Source organism: Tamandua tetradactyla, chromosome 1 (genome assembly GCF_023851605.1).
Source record: "Tamandua tetradactyla isolate mTamTet1 chromosome 1, mTamTet1.pri, whole genome shotgun sequence".
NCBI classification, from domain to species: Eukaryota; Metazoa; Chordata; class Mammalia; order Pilosa; family Myrmecophagidae; genus Tamandua; species Tamandua tetradactyla.
The window spans coordinates 26,196,798-26,217,309 of record NC_135327.1 but is presented as its reverse complement, the minus strand read 5'-3'; the positions used below and the strand labels follow the sequence as shown (position 1 = coordinate 26,217,309).

General features: G+C 38.5%; 1 long non-coding RNA gene across 5 annotated transcripts; it reads right to left on the bottom strand.

Annotated features, from left to right (window-relative positions):
• Nucleotides 1-2,261: 2,261 nt before the first annotated feature.
• Nucleotides 2,262-19,034, bottom strand: LOC143644129 (uncharacterized). Of its 5 annotated transcripts, none has more exons than XR_013156529.1 (4): nt 18,883-19,034; nt 17,959-18,102; nt 17,038-17,188; nt 2,262-2,630 (listed from the first exon to the last, which is right to left on the bottom strand). It is a non-coding gene; the product is annotated as an uncharacterized LOC143644129 (long non-coding RNA). The 5 variants fall into 5 exon arrangements; XR_013156528.1 differs by having other exon boundaries at nt 2,264-2,630; nt 17,038-17,178; XR_013156530.1 differs by lacking the exon at nt 2,262-2,630 and adding an exon at nt 15,355-16,840 and having other exon boundaries at nt 17,038-17,178.
• Nucleotides 19,035-20,512: the final 1,478 nt, after the last annotated feature.

Sequence of the window (20,512 nt, the reverse complement as noted above, 5' to 3'; positions counted from 1 at the left end):
TCATCAGAGCACCAGGCAAATAGCTTGTACATCCACACAATGGCCTGCCATGTGGGTATTAAAAGTGATGTTGGAGAAGAATAACTGATGGTGAAGGAAGATGTGTCATGGGGAAAAGTGTACAGGTTGGCTAGAATATAGTGGATATAGGAATTTATGGTTATACTTACTAAAAATGATAGTGTATATCTCATTATATAAAGACTGGGAGACATTACACACAAAATTAATCATGATAATTCTTGGATGGAAAGATTATGTGGCAGGATTATGGTGGATTTATTATTTTTTTATCTGTACTTCCAAATATCTTATAATGAACAGACAATACCTTGTATTAAGAAAAAATTATATAGGTTACTGTAATTAAACAGGAATGAAAAATCAGATTATCTGCACTGGCTCATTACGTGACTTCACTGAGTACAGTAATAACATGGCCAGCTTTTACATGAGGTCATCTGTATTATCGAGCAAATTATGTCCTATGAAACATAATAACACAGTGAAAAGCTGGATATATCATGCTGAAAAGATAAGTCCAACTGTCTAAAGTGGCTCCACTAGGCTTCTGTTCAAAGACTTAAATTTCTTAGTTGAGATAATATTGAGGCAATTATAGTAACACAATTAAATCACAAGACTTTTGAAGGCACTCAGAATTATACATACAAGAAATGTCATGTCAAAAAATAAACCTACACGCTACCTTTGAATGCTGCTTTAATAAAAAATGATTTGCTTAAAATCATTAATAAGAACTCATTCTTTTATTCATAAATTATATCAAATGTGATCAATTTAACCAGGGGGAAATAAAATATTCTATTTTGTTTATTATTTTTCTACAAATACTTTAGATTGCTATTAAAAATGAAAAAATAAAATCTGTATTTCCATGCTTAAAGAAAACTTGATAAAACTCAAAATTCCAAAACAGGAAAGTCACATGGCTATCAATCATTTTGCTAAAAGAGTGAAGAAAAGATCTTATGGAAAAATAAGCTCGTTCAGTGCATTTCAAAATTTTCAGTTTTCCCATTTGTACAGAATTGCTTCAGCTCTTTAAGCTTCTGTCCATGTCTACAATTATTTGTTTAGATTCCAGTACTTGTCTTTGGGCCTCCTTTGATTTTTTTTTTCTTACCACACAGGCTGATATTCCCTCATTCCATAGGCTCAGAGGCTGGGGGACTGGACATCCTTGACCTTGCCCTTAGGTCATCAGAGGGACCTGACAGGTGCTTGGAAAATATTTATTGAATATTGATTCTAGGAGGAGGTGTCTGGGAGGAGCCGGGAAATACCCGCGAGCCTCTTGCAGGGTCAAGCCAGCCCTGTGGCTTGGGTATTACAGAATGGCAGGTAGATTTGTACTAACATTTGCTGAGCACCTACTAAATTCTGGGCACCACCTGAGCACTTTGTATGTACTAAATGATTCACTCTTCTGAACAGAGCTTTGATCTGGGGAGAGCTATTATCCCCACTCTCCAGATGAGAAAACCGAGTCCTGGGGGGGATGATAACTTGCATGAGATCATATGTAGTGAAATCTGGAGGGTGCATCTGTTTGCCAAGATGAAAGAGAGGAAAGAGATGAAGCTCCAAGGTAGATCCCTGGGCCCTCCTACACCCAGGGGGAAGAGGAGCAGGTAAGGGGCAGGAGCAGGCATGCCAAACAGGCTCCCAAGGCGCCAGTGCTAAAGAGAGGTCTGGGATGGGGCTGAGGAGGAGGCTCCAGGGCAGCTTTGGTGTTTAGGAACTGGGGCCTTCCAAGGAGCCCCTCAGTAACGTGGGCAGGGAGAGTCAGAGCACCCGGCTGGACTGGTATGGAAGCTGTACCCCCCCACTCTGACTCCTCTTTGCAAGAGGCTTGGGGTGAAAGGAATGGATGAGCTTGAAGGATGTCTCTAGGGGAGAGAAGAATCCAGGGGAGAATTGTTTTAGTCTAGGACAAAATCAGCAGGGCAAGAGGCTGGAGACGTGGAGAAATGGTGCTGAAAGAAAGTCACAGGATTCGTTAAAATTGAGTAACAGCCATGTGCCTTATTTTGTTTGGTCAGCACATCCTGCTATCTGAGGAGAGCTGAGGGCACCTGGTCAAAGCGAGGGTCAAGCCCAGCAGAGAAGAACGAAAGGATCCTCATCTTCCTGGAAAGGGGCAAAGGCATCCAGAGAACTTTAGGGGGCAAAATGGGGACTTCAAGGGTGTTACCGTCAGAAAACATGGTCCTAAATAGATAGGCCCGTCTGATCCGGCATCAAACAAAGAAACAAATCTCTTTATTTTGGTGAGAAGGTGAGTTTATTGAAGATGCATCATCAAGGAACTGGAGGAAAAACTTCCCAGGACCAGTTTAGAGTGGGAAGGGTGGTTTGGGCTTTTATAACCCCAAACAGACAAAGAAATGGTAAAGGTCCAGAAGAAAGCAAGGAAAAAAATTTAAAAAACATAAGTAAAAGTCACAGGATTCGTTAAAATTGAGCAAAGGTCGTGTGCTTCATTTTGTTTGGTCAGCACACTCTGCTATCTGGTGGGCCCTTCTTTCATTGTTGACCAGTCAGGCCTGTGATCTGGTCCTTCAAGAAAAGGAAGGCGTGATGTCAGTTCATCAGATGTTTCATTCCTGCAGGCAGAACAAGGGAGGGTTTCTGGGAACAGAGAATAAGCTTACTTTCTATTGAGATTATACCAACAGCAAACTGTTTCAACAAGGGCTTTTTAATGCTTAAAATAATTCAAGGCCGCGGGAGTGAAGTGATTATACCAAACAGGGTTTTTGCTGCTGAAGTCCATACTAAACATTTTCCAGCTAAAGGATTATACCAAGTATTTTTTATTTATCCAGCTATGAAGGGCTCTTGGACCAAAGGTAGTCCAGCTAGGAAGTGAGGGGTATAGGCGCTCAGGCCAGCGGGGTCGAGTGCTCGAGATGGTGGTTTCTAGCATTCTTGCAGGATGCTTTCATCCTGGTGAAATGTTTCACAACGTGATCTGGGGCAGGGAAGAAAGACCTGGAATGGTGGCCATGGGCAGCGTGGCAGGACACCTCCCACAGTGGACCTGGGGACCTAGCAGTTATTGCTCATTTCCTATGGTTATTTTCTGTTCTGGGCTAGTGCTACTATTTTTTCCATTCCTGGTAGTTTCATAAAGTTTCCTTTTAAGAGAAATCTGTTTAGGTAAAACAAATAAGTTCATTAATGGAAAATCAATAGGGATGGCGTAGGGACATGGCCACACTTGTGAAGGTGGGTGCAGGTGAATGAGGACTGGAAAGTATTGTGCCAGGCAGTATACATTCTAATTAAAAGCATTTAAAATTTAATTTTTAGAAAAATGCACTGTTAAATGCTTTACCTGCAAAGCTGGAAGCTGGCTAGGTGGGACCATCTGAGCCCAAAGCAATATATACCGTGAGGTAAGAGGGGGCCGAGTATCAGGGTTTTTCCAGACTGGCACTGGCTGAGGCTGTGCTCTGAGGAATCTGTCCTGCCTGGCAGCACCACGTGGATTTGCAGCTGTGCACCCCAATAGGATTCCATATATATATATATATTTTTAAACAAACCAGCTTACCCTTATTTCAGTGCTTCATCAAGACATCTTTTACGCTCCTTTACAGTCAAAATATAATTTCATCTCACTCTATCTTTGAAGGTGTTTCATTAGAAAGTGGAGAAATCTTTGCTCTAATGGCTAAGAAGCAGAGTAACCCAATGGGCAGAATTTTATCTGACTGTGTTCTGTGGCAGCCATTATTAAGTCTCTTTGTAATAACCATGGCTTTTGCTGGTTATGAAATTGTTCTGGGCACTGGGACATAACAGAAGTGGTGACAAATTCTTTCCTTTAGGTTTGCTTTTGAATACCTGATCAATGACTAATCAACTATCCCAGGTTACTCTAGAAAACCAAATAACTTGCCACATAGAGATGAAGAAATGGTAAGTTCCAGAACCCCTTTCCTTCTACTAGGACATTCACGGGGAGAATAAGCTTTAGAAGTTATAGAATATTCTGAAGATAAAATGCCCGATGACTTTAATTTTTTTTGCATTAATGGGATTAATTTTCCCTATTCACTTTTTTTCCAAGTTTCTTCCAGTGAAATGTCATTAGCTGTTGAAAAAAATGGGACCTTAGAAACAAGAAACCTTACACCTAAGTCTTCTAGTTCCCCAGTGGCTGTCACCATACTGCCCTTGCTAAGCAGTTATTAAAAGAGTGCTTTGGATGGAGCTTTTTTGGGTGGAATGAATGCACAGTTCTATATAAAAATGAACCTGCCTGATACACAAATTATTTCCCCACTTCACTTTAAGGCTCATAAGGAAATAATGCAATAAATAAGTTCAAATTAATGAATTTATCATGAGGGAAAAGTATGATTCAAAGCAAAATTTTGATAGAAACAAAAATTGAGCTAAAAGTCCATTAGCCTAAAAAAGGAAAATCTCAAAGGCACAAATCTTGGTTCTTTCATTCTTTTCATCTAGATAATTTTTTAAATATTGAATTACAGCCAAATAAACTGCTTTCAAAAATAAGACTCTTAATAAACAAACTGGAGAACAGTAAAACAATAGAAAGAATCTAACAAAACTAAAAGTCGGTTCTTTGAGAAAATCAATAAAATTGACGGACTCCTAGCTAGACTAACAAAGAAAAAAAGAGAGAAGACACAAATAAACAAAATTAGAAATGAGAGGGGATCGTTACCACAGATCATGCAGAAATTTAAAAAAATCATAAGAGAATATTATGAACAACTATATGTTAACAAAGTAGACAGCTTAGATACTTCTAGAAACACACAAATTACCTATACTGACTCGAGAAGAAATAGCTGATCTCAACAAACCAATCACAAGTAGAGATTCAATCAATCATTACAAATTTTCCCATAAGGAAAAGCCCAGGGGATCAGATGGCTTCACAGGTGAATTTTATCATACATTCCAGAAAGAACCAACACCAATTCTGCTCAAACTCTTCCGAAAAATTGAAGAAAAAGGAAGGTTACCTAACTCATTTCATGAAGCGAACATCACTCTAATACCAAAATCAGATAAAGATGCTATAAGAAAGGAAAACTACAGACCGATCTTCCTAATGAACACAGATGCAAAAATTCATAACAAAATACTAGCAAATTGAATCCAACGCCACATCATGACCAACAGGGATTCATACCAGGTATACAAGTGTGGTTCAACATGAGAACATCAGTCAACGTAATACAGCACATTAACGAACTGAAAGGGAAAAATAACATAATCATATTGACTGATGCTGAAAAAGCATACGACAAAATCCAGCATCCTTTCCTGATAAAAACACTTCAAAAGTTAGGAGTCAAAGGAAACTTTCTCAGCATTATAAAGGGCATACATGAAAAACCGATAGCCGGCATCATACTTCATGGTGAGAGACTGAAAGCATCTCCCCTAAGATTAGGATGGAGACAAGGCTGCCGGTGTCACCACTGCTATTCAACATTGTACTAGAAGTCCTAGCTGGAGGGATGAGACAGGAGAAATAAATAAAAGGCACCCCAATAGGAAAGGAAGAAGTAAAATTTTCCTTATTTGCAGATGACATAATCCTATACTTAGAAAACCCTGATAAATATACAGCAAAGCTACGTAAGCTAATAAACAAAATTCAGCAAAGCAGCAGGATACAAGAACCAGTACAAAAAATCAGTAATGTTTCTATATACAAGCAATAACCATCTGAGGTGACAATTCAGGAAAAAATTCCATTCAAAACAGCGACCAGAAGAATCAGGTATCTAGGAATAAGCCTAACCAGGGATGTCAAGAATTTATACACAGAAAATTACAAAAAAATTGCTGAAAAAAAGTAAAAATGACCTAAATAGATGAATAGGAAGGTTGAATGTCGTTAAGGGGTCAATTCTACCCAAACTGATCTACAGAGTCAATGCAATACCAATCAAAATCCCAATAACCTTCTCTGAAGACTTGGAAAAGCTGGTTATCAAATTTATACGGAAGGCCCAGCAATACCATTGCTGGGAATATACTCAAAGGACTTAAGGGCAAAGACACAAACGGACATTTGCACACCAATGTTTATAGCAGCGTTATTTACAATTGCAAAGAGATGGAAACAGCCGAAATCTCCATCAACAGAAGAGTGGCTAAACAAACTGTGGTATATACATACGATGGAATACTATGCAGCTTTAAGACAGGATAAACTTATGAAGCATGTAATAACATGGATGGACCTAGAGAACATTATGCTGAGTGAGTCTAGCCAAAAACTAAAGGACAAATACTGTATGGTCCCACTGATGTGAACAGACATTTGAGAATAAATTTGGAATATGTCCTTGATAACAGAGTCCAGCAGGAGGTAGAAACAGGGTAAGATAATGGCCAATTGGAGTTGAAGGGATACAGACGGTGTAACAGGACTAGATACAAAAACTCAAAAATTGACAGCACAATAATACCTAATTGTAAAGTAATCATGTTAAAACACTGAATGAAGCTGCATCTGAGCTATAGGTTTTTGTTTTGTTTTGTTTTGATTTTACTATTATTACTTTTATTTTTTTCTCTATATTAACATTCTATATCTTTTTCGGTTATGTTACTAGTTCTTCTAAACCAATGCATATGTACTAAGAAATGATGATCATGCATCTATGTGATGATGTTAAGAAGTAATGATTGCATATGTAGAATGGTATGATCTCTAAATGTTGGGTTAATTTCTTTTTTTCCGTTAATTAACAAAAAAAAAAAAAGAGAAGGGATAATTGGAGCTGAAGGGATACAGACTGTACAACGGGACTGGATATAAAAACTCAGAAATGGACAGCACAATACTACCCAATTGTAATGCAATTATGTTAAAACACTGAATGAAGCTGCATGTGAGGTATAGGTTTTTTTTTTTTTCTTTCTATTATTGTTTTAATTCTTATTCTGTTGTCTTTTTATTTCTTTTTCTAAATCGATGCAAATGTACTAAGAAATGATGAATATGCAACTATGTGATGTTATTAAGAATTACTGATTGTACATGTAGATTGGAATGATTTCTAATTGTTTTGTTAATTCTTTTTTTAATTAATAAAAAAAAATGAAATGCATGCGCTGTGCAGGGAAGCTGCCAGAGCTAAAAAAAAAAAAAAAAAAAAAATTTATACGGAAGGGAAAGAGACCCCAAATAGCTAAAGATATCCTAAAAAAAGAGCAGCAAAGTGGGAAGACTATCACTTCCTGATTTAAATGCTTACTATAAAGCCACAGTGGTCAAAACAGCATGGTACTGGCTCAAATATAGAAGGACTGATCAGTGAAACAGAATCAAGAATGCAGAGATTGGCCACCAAATTTATGGACATTTGATCTTTGATAACGCCCACAAATCCACTGACCTGGGTCAGAATAGTCTATTCAATAAACGGGTGTGGGAGAACTGGATTTCAATAGCCAAAAGAATGAAAGAGAACCCCTACCTTACATCCTATACAAAAATGGATTCAAAATGGATTAAAGATCTAAATGTAAGAGGTAGTACCATAGAACTTCTAGAATACAATGCAGGGAAACATCTTTAGGATCTAGTCATAGGAGGTAGCTTCTTAAACTTTACACCTAAAGCACAAGCAGTGAAAGAAAAAAACAGATAAATGGCAACTCCTCAAGATCAAGAGCTTCAGTACCTCAAAGGACTTTGTTAAAAAGGTGAAGAGGCAGCCAACTCAATGGGAGAAAATATTTGGAAACCACATATCAGATAGACGCTTGATATCTTGTATACGTAAAGAAATTATACAACTCAACAACAAAAGAACAAACAACTCAATTATACAATGGGCAGAGCATATGAATAGACACTTTTCTGAAGAGCAAATAGAGATGACTAAAAAGCACACTGGCTATAAGGGAAATGAAAATTAAGATGACAATGAGATATCACCTCACTCCTATAAGAATGGCTGCTATTAAACAAAGAGGAAACTACAAATGTTGGAGAGGATGTGGAGAACTTGGAACACATATTCACTGCTTGTGGAAATGTATAATGGTGGAGCCGCTACAGAAGACAGTTTTGGGAGTCACCAGAAAACTAAATATTGATTCACCCTATGACCCGGCAATACCAATACTCACTACAGCAAGAAGAGCTGACGGCAGTTACGTGAACAGATATTTGCACTCTGATGTTCATAGTGGCACTATTCACAATTGCCAAGAGATGGAAACAATCCAAGTGCCCATCAACAGACGAGTGGCTAAACAAAATGTTTATAGATAGGCCCATATCTATACATATGTGCCTGTTTGAAAGGATTACGTACCCTAGAAAAGTCATGTTTTAATCCTGATTCACTCTTGTGGGAACAACAGTTTCTTTTAATCCTTATTCAGTGCTATAGGTTGGAAACTTGATTAGGTTATCTCCAGAGAGATGTGACTCACCCAATTGTGGGTATTAACCTTGATTAGATGGAGCTATGATTCCACCCATTCCAGGTGGGTCTTGATTACTTTACTGAACTCCTTTAAAAGAGCCAACTCAATTTTTGGAAAAAAAGCTTGAGAGCCATGGCAGAGTCACAGGAGAGGAGAGAGCCATGAGAACCATGAGAGCCCACGCAGCCAGAGACCTTTGGAGATAAAGAAGAAATGTGCCCCCAGGGGAGCTTCATGAAAGAAGAACCCTGGAGAGAAAGTCAGCAGATGTCACCATGTTTGCCACTTGCTTTTCTAGTTGAGAGAGAAACCCTGAATTTCATTGGCCTTTCTTGAGCGCAGATAACCTCTAGTTGGTGCCTTAATTTGGACATTTTTATAGACTTGCTTTAATTGAGACATTTTCATGGCCTTACAACTATAAACTTGCAATTTAATAAATTCCCCCTTATAAGAGTCATTCCATTTCTGGTATATCGTATTCCAACAGCTAGTTAACTAGAACAACATACAATGGAATATTATGTAGCAGTAAGACAAAACGATGTCCTGAAACATGTAACAACACGAATGAACCTTGAGGACATAATGCTGAGTGAAATAAGTCAGTCCAAAAGGATGCTGTATGATTTCGTTATTATGACTCTGGTAAAGGTAATCTGAGAGGTTACACTGTAGAATATAGCAGACCTATACAGAAGCAGGAGATGGAGGAAAGGATACCCAAAGATATTGAATCTAAATGCAAGGGAACAACAGAAGTGATAACAACTAATTAGCAGTTTATAAGTAACATTGCCATATTGAAGATGAATATGACTGAAAGGGGATGTATAGTGCCATGTGATTAAATTACTATTATATATATATATATATGTATATATATATATATAAAAAGAAAAGCACTGTTCAGCTCCTACTTAGAGTCTCTCATAATATTTCATCCTCTTTTATTGTTAGGTGGGAAGGGGATGGGGTTAGGGTTGGCATTTATAGAGGAATATTTCTTTTATGATAGTCCCAAGGGATCTACACAGCAAGTTCAGAGTAAGAAACAGTCCAAATTGTGTACGAGACATATGTATCAATCTAACACTTGCTAGCTCTGTGATATTCCACAAAGACCTAATGGACCAATACTCACTTTTAGTAAATAAGGAATCTAAAGGCCAAAGAGATGAATTGACTTGCCCAAGATCATTTACCAGTTCTTCTAAATTTGAATAATGTGTTCTATAAACCATGTCATGTTGTCCTATTTATAAAGGATTTGTTTATACTACAGAGAGGGGGTGGGAATAAGTAACACATTTATCAATTGCTTACCATGGAGTTAAGAAAGTCACCTTGTGCACTTTAACTAAATTCTTACAAGGATCCTTTGGAGTTTGAGTCGGTCTTATTGAACCACTGAAACACTGAGTAAGCTCAGGTTATTAAAGCAAGTTCAGTGTCATAGCTAACATAACGGAGATAACATTTAAATTTATACTTGTCATTATGAATCTGTTTACTCTGCCATCAAATCACTATGCCATATCCTTGATTAAATTCATTTTATTTTCCTCCAGGCTTATGAAAAATAGGACATATCTTTCATTTTTGCAATGTTTTTCAGTTTAGAAGTTTCTTTCCCCTCGCTAAAACCTAAATTAATTTTGGAATTCTTTGCTTCGTATAGTTCTATTCCTTAATTAAAAATACATCAGATGTGTCATGTCTTACTAAGCATCAGGGAAAGTTATTTTGTTTGAAGTTTCTGAAAATAAAAAAAATCTTGACTGCAAAGAAAAAAAAAAGACTCACGGGGCCACTGCCAGGGACGTGGCTGAGTTCCTGAGGACCGTGGGCCTGGATCTTGGCTAAAGACAAGTGCTCTAGTTGCTGAGCTTACAGCAAGGAACCCTCGGAAAGTCAAGATCTTCAGAAGGATTTTCCTTCTGTGAAAAATGATATTTTGCCCAGTCATCCTCTTGAATTGTCAGAAAAGAATTTCCAGCTCAACCATGATCAAATTAATTTTTCCACTGTGAGAAAAATCCACGGTCTATCTGCCCCACTAAAATTACAGCTGGAATTCAAGGAAGCATAACAGGCTCAGCAGCTTCCATTTCTTCTGAGCTCAAATGGTACGACATGGGCATTTTGAGGGAGAACGATGAAACTATTGGTTTTGAAGCTATTCTTAATGGTTCATTATAAAGTGAAGTAGTGGGAGAACCACACTTGATGGTTGACCATAAACTTGGTTTACTGTAATACAGTTGTGCTGTTAATGAAAATAGAGTTGACTGCATCTTGTTATAGTTGTCTTTTTATCATGATTTGATGTATACAACATTAAAAGTACTGACACATGAGAATTTTTGCCCAAATAATATCAGTGATCATTTAAAATTATTTGGTTCTTTGGTTTATGGTCACGTAACAATCAAAAACACTAAAGGGAGGTGCTTTTAAAACTAATTTATATTAAAACAGTGGCCTTCTAAGTCTTTGAAAACCATTACTAAAGATGATTATAAATCAGCCTATAGGTTCCAATTAAACCCATTTTCTAAGTATTCCATTAACTTAAGTTTGAACAGTCATTATCAATATTTGACTATGTAGTCTTTATAGCAGCATCTTATAGAATAAATATTTGTAATTGATTTCACTGGCAACTTCAAATTAAGAACAAAATAAGATGTCTATACTTTCTCATGTTTCAGTATCATCCATTAATACTCAAGAATATTTGCTGTATTGATTCTATTTTAAATTACAACCATTCTTTGATTCATTCAAGTTGAAAACTATAAATTCAGTGGTTTTTATTTTGGTCTTGTCTTTGAAGTGCAAAAAACTAAATAAAATAAACAGTAGAAGTTAAAAAAAGACTGTTGATTATTGTATTGGGAAATGGATCAGAAATAACTATCAAGTGGTATAAAAACAATAAATCTGATTTTATAGCACTTTCTTCAAAAGTCTCATTAAATTAAATGCAAATTATGTAAGATACATCATTCAGAAATCTTATAAGCCTTCTAATAAAATCCCCACACAGTGGCTGAGAGAGTTCAGATAGAGTCGAGAGGCTACTCTGGAGGTCACTATTACGCAAGCTTCAGTTAAGACATTACTACCTATCATAGCTTGCCAACCCCCAACCAAAACCATTCCAGCCAATCTTAAAGAACACCTAGGGAAATATATAAGATTCTACCCTACATGTAGTAGGGTAACTTTCTAGAAACCTACAACCTCCAGATGGGTCACAGGACCAGATAAGTCCTGAAATGTAGAGGGGCCAGCCTCTCCAGAACATCAGCTAGTTTCATCTCCTTACCCCATGTTATAGACAGCCCCTTTTAACATGAAAAAGTTAGAATCGGCACAGCCTAAATACCCCTAAAGAGTGGGACAGAAAGATTAAAGGTGATGGTAGAGTTATATAGAGAAGGTAGGGTTTAACAAATGAGTATGATTGCTGAATCATTATATTGATATTTCTTTTAGTCTCCAGTAAATTAGAGCAGCTAGAAATAAAAACCTAAAATTGTGGAATTGTACCCCAATTGTACCAAACTCTGAATTCTGTTCTACAACTAATTGTTGTGCTGTGCTTTGAAATTTATTGCTTTTTTGTATATATGCTATTTTTCACAAAAAGAAAAAAAAAAGTCAATTGTGATGATAAAAAACTGTTTATTCCTTCTAGCCTCCAATGTTCTGGAGCAGCTAGAAGGAAAAATCTGAGATGACGGTATGTATCCCGTGACAAATTCTGGGATTTGTCCTGTAACTACCTGTCGAAGAGCTCTGAAAACTAAAAAAAGAAAAAATCACACAGGATGCATGGGTGGTTCAGTGGTAGAATGCTTGCTTTCCATGTGGGAGACATGGGTTCGACTCCCAAACCATGCACTCCCCCCCCAAAAAATCCATAAAATTCTTCAGGAGGTTTTATATAGAACAAGATAGCCATTAGAATGAAGATACAAAAAATATGTACTTGTCTAAAACTTTGGAATAACAACCAGAGGACTGGAAAGGTAAGAATTTCTGCAAGCAGAAGAGAAGGCTGAATTTATTCATTTTTATGTCTGTTCGGAGGTCAGCCAGATAATAATAATAATAATAATCCATAATAATAATAAAATGGGCTAATAAATCTTAGCTACTAATCTGTAAATTAGCTTGCCATGTGACAAGGTATGTAACTTATGTTACTTATTTAGATGTAATCACAATTTTAAGATTTAGTAAATATTAGATACAAAACCCTCAAAAAAACATCAAATGAAGTCTAGTAAAGTAAGAATGGAATTGTGAACTCCATATTATTACTAGACATAATTGGTATGTATAACACAGAAATGTTTTCCAAAATGGAAGGTACTGCTGGAAAAAAACTGCACAGCAGGGATTGGCAAGTTATGACCCACAAGTCAAATCAGGTCCATCGCCGGGCTTTGCAAATAAAGTTTTATTGGAACACAGACCATGCTTGTTCATTTGCTCATTGCCTATGGCTGCTTTCGTGTTTCAACAGCAGAGCCGAGTACTTTTGACAGAGAACTTCTGACCTGCAAAAATCTAAAATGTTTACTATCTGGCCCTTTACAGAAGTCTGCTGACCCCTTAATGATAGAATCATTCAGAATAGTGATGATTTACGTGTACTTCAATACTCACTGATGATAGTGAATTGACAAATTAATTAATTTGCTTCTCTTTACTTTTCTATACTCAAGATAAATTATGTGTTTATTTAAAAACTTATGGCTGACCAATGCTTAAAAAAAAATAAGCAAAACTATTTACCTGGTCTAAATACTCTGCAAGTTAATTTCATAAAAATAAAGGAGGCAGAGAACAAATAGGACCATAAATAATGTACACAACGTAATGTTAATTCAAAACTAAGGACCACCTCGAAGCTGCTAAGACATTAGTTACTTAGCTGAGATGACTAGTCTCACTTAGAATGCATTCTGCTTATTCCTGTCAAAGCATCACAACATTCTTACTTCAAATAAAGTTTTAAAAGTTTGTACTGAATGGGAGATGGCCTATATTCCCTTGCTGTTTTTGTCTGTGAGAAAACTACAACTCATGATAGAGAGCTGAAGTTTTAATTTTATAGGTGAATACCACTGCTTTCTGAGCTTTAGAATTTAACTGTAAATAAATGTACAGTAAGTGTTCTCTGAAATACAAGATATTGGTCATAAGGGTTAAGATGAAAATAATTTCAATTATCAAATCATAATTTAATAAACAGAATGACATGCTTGGGGGCATCTCAGTAGGCGGATGGCTTGTTCTGGGACAGGCCGTGTTTCTGGTCAAGAGGATGGTCAGGGGGTGCCCTGTTTCTAAGATTTCCCCAGGGGTTGTTTCCTAGTTGGTTAAGACTCCTGGATTCAGGATCCAACTCAGAATCTTCAGAGAGACCCTGACACTGATGAATCAATTCTGAGTGCTCAGTTCCTTCTGGAGCCTGGACCTCAACGTCTCAGTGCACCCGGGCGGTATGGTGGGATGGTATGTCCCCTGCATTTGGACTTTGTACTTCAATTAATGCAGCCTTCAATCTACAAAGGCTTTCAACATCCTTAGTCAAGTGGAGCCCTGGGTCTTTTTCATATAAATCGCATTTGGAATAAGATTCATTCTGCAAGGAACTGTTTCTGGAAACCAGAAGACTGTATCTTCGCGTTCTAGGGACCTAGATTAGATTTGCCTCATGCAGTATGACATCTTGCGCAAACTGCTTGACCTCCTTGGGCTTTAGTTTTCCTATTTGCCACTTTACGCGATTGTTATGAGGATGAAACGTTCAAGACAATCCCTGTCAGGTATCTGGCACGTAGTAGGCACGTCATACCATTTTACACAGCTGCTACTGCCCTTTCACTGCATTAAAAAGAAAAGAAACCCAAGTCTTTACATTCATCCCTGTTAAATTTCTTCCCCATTTTAGTCCGTGTTTCACCCAGGAAACATGTTTCACCCATTTGTTCTGTCTGGCAGAGGACCAGTGTTTCCTTCTCACTTTTTGAGTCTATAGCCTAGCCGAAGAGGACAGGGCCAACTGTAACCCTGTGGTATAAAACAGGTTTGTTCCCCCCTGAGCCCTGGAACCCTGAGTAAGCCACAGTCATGAGTGAAGATGGCAACATCCTTCACTTGGAGGCCCCACCTGGTCCTGCCCCTGGAGTCTACTCTTCCTGTTCCTCTTGATTTCCCTTGGAGGCCAGTTGGACCTCAAATTCTTTGGGGGCTACTGGTATCTTCTCACTTAGTTAGGCCTTTGGCAGCTGGTTGTGTGGATGCTGCTTGTGCTGTCCTCACTGCTGGCAAGGATCTTCTCTCTTCTGCCTCTCCGTTCTCACTGTTCTTTTTTTTTTATTTTTTTATTTATTAATTAAAAAATTAGCAGCAAACAAACAAAAACTTTAACATATTCCATTCTATATATATAATCAGTAATTCTTAATATCATCACATAGTTGCATATTCATCATCTCTTAGAACATTTGCATCATTTAGAAAAAGAAATAAAAAGACAACAGAAAAAGAAATAAAACGGTAGCAGAAAAAAAAAAAAAGATTATACATACCATACCCCTTACCCCTTGCTTTCATTTATCACTAGCATTTCAAACTAAATTTATTTGAATATTTGTTCCCCCTATTATCTCACTGTTCTTTTGATGCTTTCATGCCCAGCACTGGAGAGTAGTTTTCTTCCCAGTAGTAATGCATTTCACTGGGTGCACCGTGGACAGTCTGGCTTTGCAGTGCTTACATAACCTTGTTGATAACTCAAAGATAGATGGATTTTTTTTTTTTAGGTACATGGGTTCTTTTTTTTTTTTTTAAGGTAGATGGATTTTAAAAAGTTATTTAGTTCCTTCCACCAAGCTACTTGTAACAAATTCTCAAGGGCCATCTCAGAAGGCATTTGAGGGGGTACTGCTGAGGACCAAAAGGATTGCAATTGAAGTCACAACCCTGATACCTGGTTAGTATAGACGAACTATAGAGCTTGCCAAGCTCAGGCAGAGCTCCTTGCCTGATGAGTTTCACAGCACACTGTAAGAAGTTGGAGCATCTGGTCCTCTCTTGAAATAGAAATTATCTCTATAGGCCAGTGGCCCATGAGTCCTCAAGGTTCCTTTCATTAGTCTCATAAATGACCTCCTGACTCCTCAGGCAAACACAACTCATGATCTGGCAGCTCACAGCTCCTGAGATAGTCCCCAGTAGAGACCCTGTCATGTCCCTCAATTTGCTCATCAACCATAAATAATTAAAGATAAAAAGCTGGGAACAGCAAAATGCATTTTGGAGAGACTTCTATCAACAATGCTTACATTTTTTTCCTTTTTTGGAAATTCAGGTTTCTTAAAGTATAATTTATAAGCAATAAAATTCGCCCTTTAAAGGATTCACTGCCATGACTTGTGACAAATGGATACAACTGCAGCCACTACCACAGTCAAGATATAACACTTCCATCACCACAAAAAGTTTCTCTTTTGCCTCTTTGAAATGCATCCCCTCCCAATACTAACCACATGCTATGTTTTGTCACAATACTTCAAATACTGAAAAACTGATGACTGGAAGATCTAATAAGTAATGCTAGGTAAACGAAGCCATGCTCGCTGTATTATTTGAATGGACACTGACCTACATGCTGGCCTTTTATATTTTTAATTTATTAGTCATGCCTTGAACCCAGATGCAAGGGTCACACTCGTTTCACCTGTGCACACTTCAAGTGCCACAGGAGGACATCACACTTATCTCCTCTCGTGATGATTCACCAAGACTAGCTCTGATAGGAATACAGAAGAAAATTCTACCTCAAAATACATTAATCTCAATTATACCATACGCAATCTCAAAAGATATAGAATACAGACTCAAATATTTCTTTAATAATGTTCTCTTCTAACAATAAAACAGGACTAAGCGTTCTCTGGTTTCTCAAGAGACAAAGGGAAATTATATAAAAAGGGAAACCAGAATTTGTGTGCTACTATGAACCTGTGCTGATCACTGGTCAAGGCTTCTGGATACCCACCTTCAATTCTTGAGTTCTGTATTCTTCCTTGGAGTTATTCAATTTATTGCTGACCACTGTCCTAGAGATGTTCTTAGGCCATCCCTACCCTGCCGACGGGGTTTCAATCATTATTTGCATCCTTTGAGCCCGATGGAATAGGTATTCATTTTTGAAACACAAAAGGCCTGGTCCAAATAAAATTTGTCCGAAGAGGAAGGTTATGCAGAAGTCCTTTAGAAGAAATTTGGGATGTGTATATGTTTATCAGGTCACAGTAGGGTAGATGACCAGAGGATTCCCTCTATCCTAAAACGAGAAGTTACTGATCTGTGGTGGCAAAACAGTGAACACAACTGATACCCTGAGACTCACACCAAGTGCTTAGAAGTCTCTGAGTGTCTGAGAACAATTTGAACCGGCAGCACACCAATTCTGCAGGAGGGCTCATGGGCCTTGATGTTTATCAAGTCATTTACCACACTGTATTGACATGATCTGCTTACCTATTTGTCATATCCCTTGACTGCCATCTCTTCAGGAGCAGGGGCCAGCTTGGTTTGGCCTTGTTTCCTTAAGGCTTCTGTGCTGTCTAAACAGCACGTTCCCAAGCTTCCCGCTCTTGTCATCTTCTGCACTCATGATGCCTGGCAAACACTGAGATGCTCAGTTACACCTTTTGTGGGCACTTTTTGTCTTTTTCACCCATTTGTAATATCCCTGCTACCTCTTAAGCTATAACAATGTAATTACATTCTTAGAATTTTTGAACTAGGCAAGTGGATATTTAGTGCCAAAACCCCAAATGTTAAGGCTAATAAAAAAATGTAGCAATTGCTGGACAACTAAAGGAAATGCATGATCTTGGACTGGATAATGGGCCAGAAAACAACCGCTATCAAGGACATTTTTGGGACAGTTGGTAACATTGGAATATGGAGCAACTCCGAGTTATTCATTCTCCCTCTAGCTCTTCCTTCTTTCATTTCCCCCCTGATTCTAACTGTGGGGATTAGATAAGAGTATTACATCAATGTAAAATTTCATGAATTTGATAACTGTATTGTCATTATATAACAGAATGTCCTCTTTCTTAGGGATAAAGGGATATCACATTTGCAACTTACTCTCAAATGGTTCAGAGAAAGAAAGGGGAAAGGGAGGAAAGGATAGGGAGAGAGAAAATGATAAAGCAAATGCAGCAAAATGCTAACAACTAGTGAATTTGGGCAAGGGTTTAGGGAACTCTTTGAATTAACCTTGTAACTTTTATAAAAACTTAAAATTCTTTCCAAATAAAAAGCTCATGAACAAGTGGTCATTTTTAAGATAATTAAATCTTTTCTTAGGCACACTGTGAGTAAGGGCCACAGGCAACAGATAGCCAGGTCTTAAGGGTCAGAGCGCTACGTCATCATCCATCCTACCCTCTGCTTGCTCCTTCTTTTTCATTTTTCCTGGTTTTGGCTTTCATCATCATTCAAATCAAACTGTCTTGGTAGCATCACCAGTGGAAATCCAATGGAGAGTTTTCAATCTTTATCACATTGTCTTCTTAGGAAGCTTGTGATCTGTGATGAGAGAAACAGCAGACGTTTATATAGAGTGCACTGTGGCGGGCTTTCTTCTTAGTATTTTACATGTAATCACTAATTTAATCCTCTCAATAATCCTAGAGGTGGGTGTTATTATCATCTCCATTTTATAGGAACAAGTTGAGGCCAGGTAATTAAGCACCTGCCTGATTTAATAAGTGCTGGAGCCAGGATGAGAACCCAGACAGACTGGCACCTGGGAACCTGCACACTTATTCACCATATTACACTGCATATAAGGTGCTCATCACAGCCCATGGTACACAGTCAGCACTTAATACATGTCAGCTATTATTGCTCTAACTATGTGGACCGGGGAGAAGGTCTGAGCCAGTCTGAAGGGATCCACTAACTATATGTGGCCACTGAGTGTCTGAAATGTGGTTAGTTCAACCTGAGGTATGTAGTAAGTGCAAAGTATACACCAGAGTCTGAAGGCTTAACATACAAAAATGATTATAAAATGCCAATAATTTAAAAATATTTTGGACAAGGTGGGTTATTAGAGCTAATTTCATGTTTTAATTTTTACTTCAAAATATTTACTAGAAAATTAAAAATTACATATGGAGCTCACATAGTAGTTCTATTGTTCAGTGTTGACCCAGAGCCTGACTGGAAAGAAACCTTGACGCCTGGAACTTCTGGGAAAAGGCATTAGGTCTTGAGGATGGGTCAGCTTGGGAAGGGGAGAAAGCTGGAGACCCCAGCCTGAGAGTGAGAGCGATAGGGTAAGCAGTTTCTGTGAGACCTTACTTTTTTGACTATAATTGTTCCAGATTCTGGGGCACAGACACGGGCCGAGTGCCAACATGAAAGTCTTGCCAGGGGAAGTTAGCTGGCAGCCATCTTGTCCATCCACTCGGCTCCGGGGAGAGGCTTCTTCCGGCCTCAGTGGAAGTCCCGCCTCACAGAGACGCCCTGTCCATCACTCTCAACGCCACACCCCCCAACCCCAGGCTGTTCACACACCACAGGATGTTTGTAAAGCTTTTGGGATCAGGATGCTAAAGCTTCTCAAAACTTATCCAACTGCTAATAGTTTGTGTCCCGGGGGTGTAGCGTAGGGGAAGCATCCCCACCTATCCCTGCCTTTAGACACCTCAAAATCTAGTCTCTCCAAAACTCATTTCCAGACGCATCCGGAACCTGCCTTTTCTCTGGGTCAGTCTCAGGAAGTCCTTCCATCCCTTGTGCATCCCAGAACCCACGTAGTGTCTAAGCCTCTCCCTCTACTTCCGTCTCCTCCTCCAATCAATCACCAAGTTCTTTGGATTCTGCCTTTGAATTAGATCTGGAATGTCTCCCTTTCTATGTCCCAGCCACCATCATTTCTCATCAGGACGATGGTAAGGGACGGTAAGGGACTGGTCTTTCTGTTTCCAGTTTTACCTCACCCAAACCCTGCCCTCCAGTGGGTATTCTTTCTGAAGGGTAAATCTGATGCTGTCATATGACAATATTTCCATACAGTCCAAGCTCCTAAATATGGCTGACAGGCCTTTCCTAAGCTGGCCCCTCCTTGATGCCTCCGTCTCCTTGCTCACCCCTCTCCATCTCCCATGATATGTTCCTACCAAGTCTTCTTGCCTTTCTGCTTGAAATTCACTGTTCCCACCTCCCTTAATACCACCTCTGCACCCCACCCCTCCACCACACCCTAAAAATTTTACCTGATACACTCTTACTCTTCCTTCAGGTCTCAGTTTGGCCACCACTTTCTCTGGGAAAGCCATCCGGTCACTTCCCATCCCCAAACCGCCTTTACCTCACAAGAACACCTTTCACTCTGCTTTTTAGGCTACTGGTTTTGATCACCATTTGTATCTCCAGCGTTAGCACAGTGCTGAGCAGATAACAGCTGTCCAGAAAGTATTTGTTAAATAAATGAATGGATTCAACACAGCTGACTATTGCCAGAGAATTGCTTAATTTGGGTCAAGGAGAATTTAAAGCCTACGTAGATACTTACATTCAGGAAATAAATTTCCAACCTCCAATTTAAAAAAAAGAAATAGAACTCCAAGGCTGAAAGCATCACCTCCCTAAAATCCAAACTACTTCCTTCTGGGTCTGCTGAGGAAATGCTCCTCTTTCCAAGTTCCACAGTTACTCTCTACTCCCTTCTTTGCTTACTTTTTTGAGGGGGAGCCAGGCGTGGAGAGAGTCAGAGGTGATACAGGAGAACCTGGGTAGAAACTATTACTGCTTAGCTGAGAAAAGTGAAGTAACTTTTCACAGTTGCTAACTACTTGTTACTTTTCATCATCTTACTCTTTTCGAGTGCTGTTTCCAAATTAAATTTGAGTCATTTGGGGAACTGAAATATCCTTTGGAATTATTGGATATGGCTGTGAAGTGTGTTCTCGAGGAGCCCCTTGTAAAT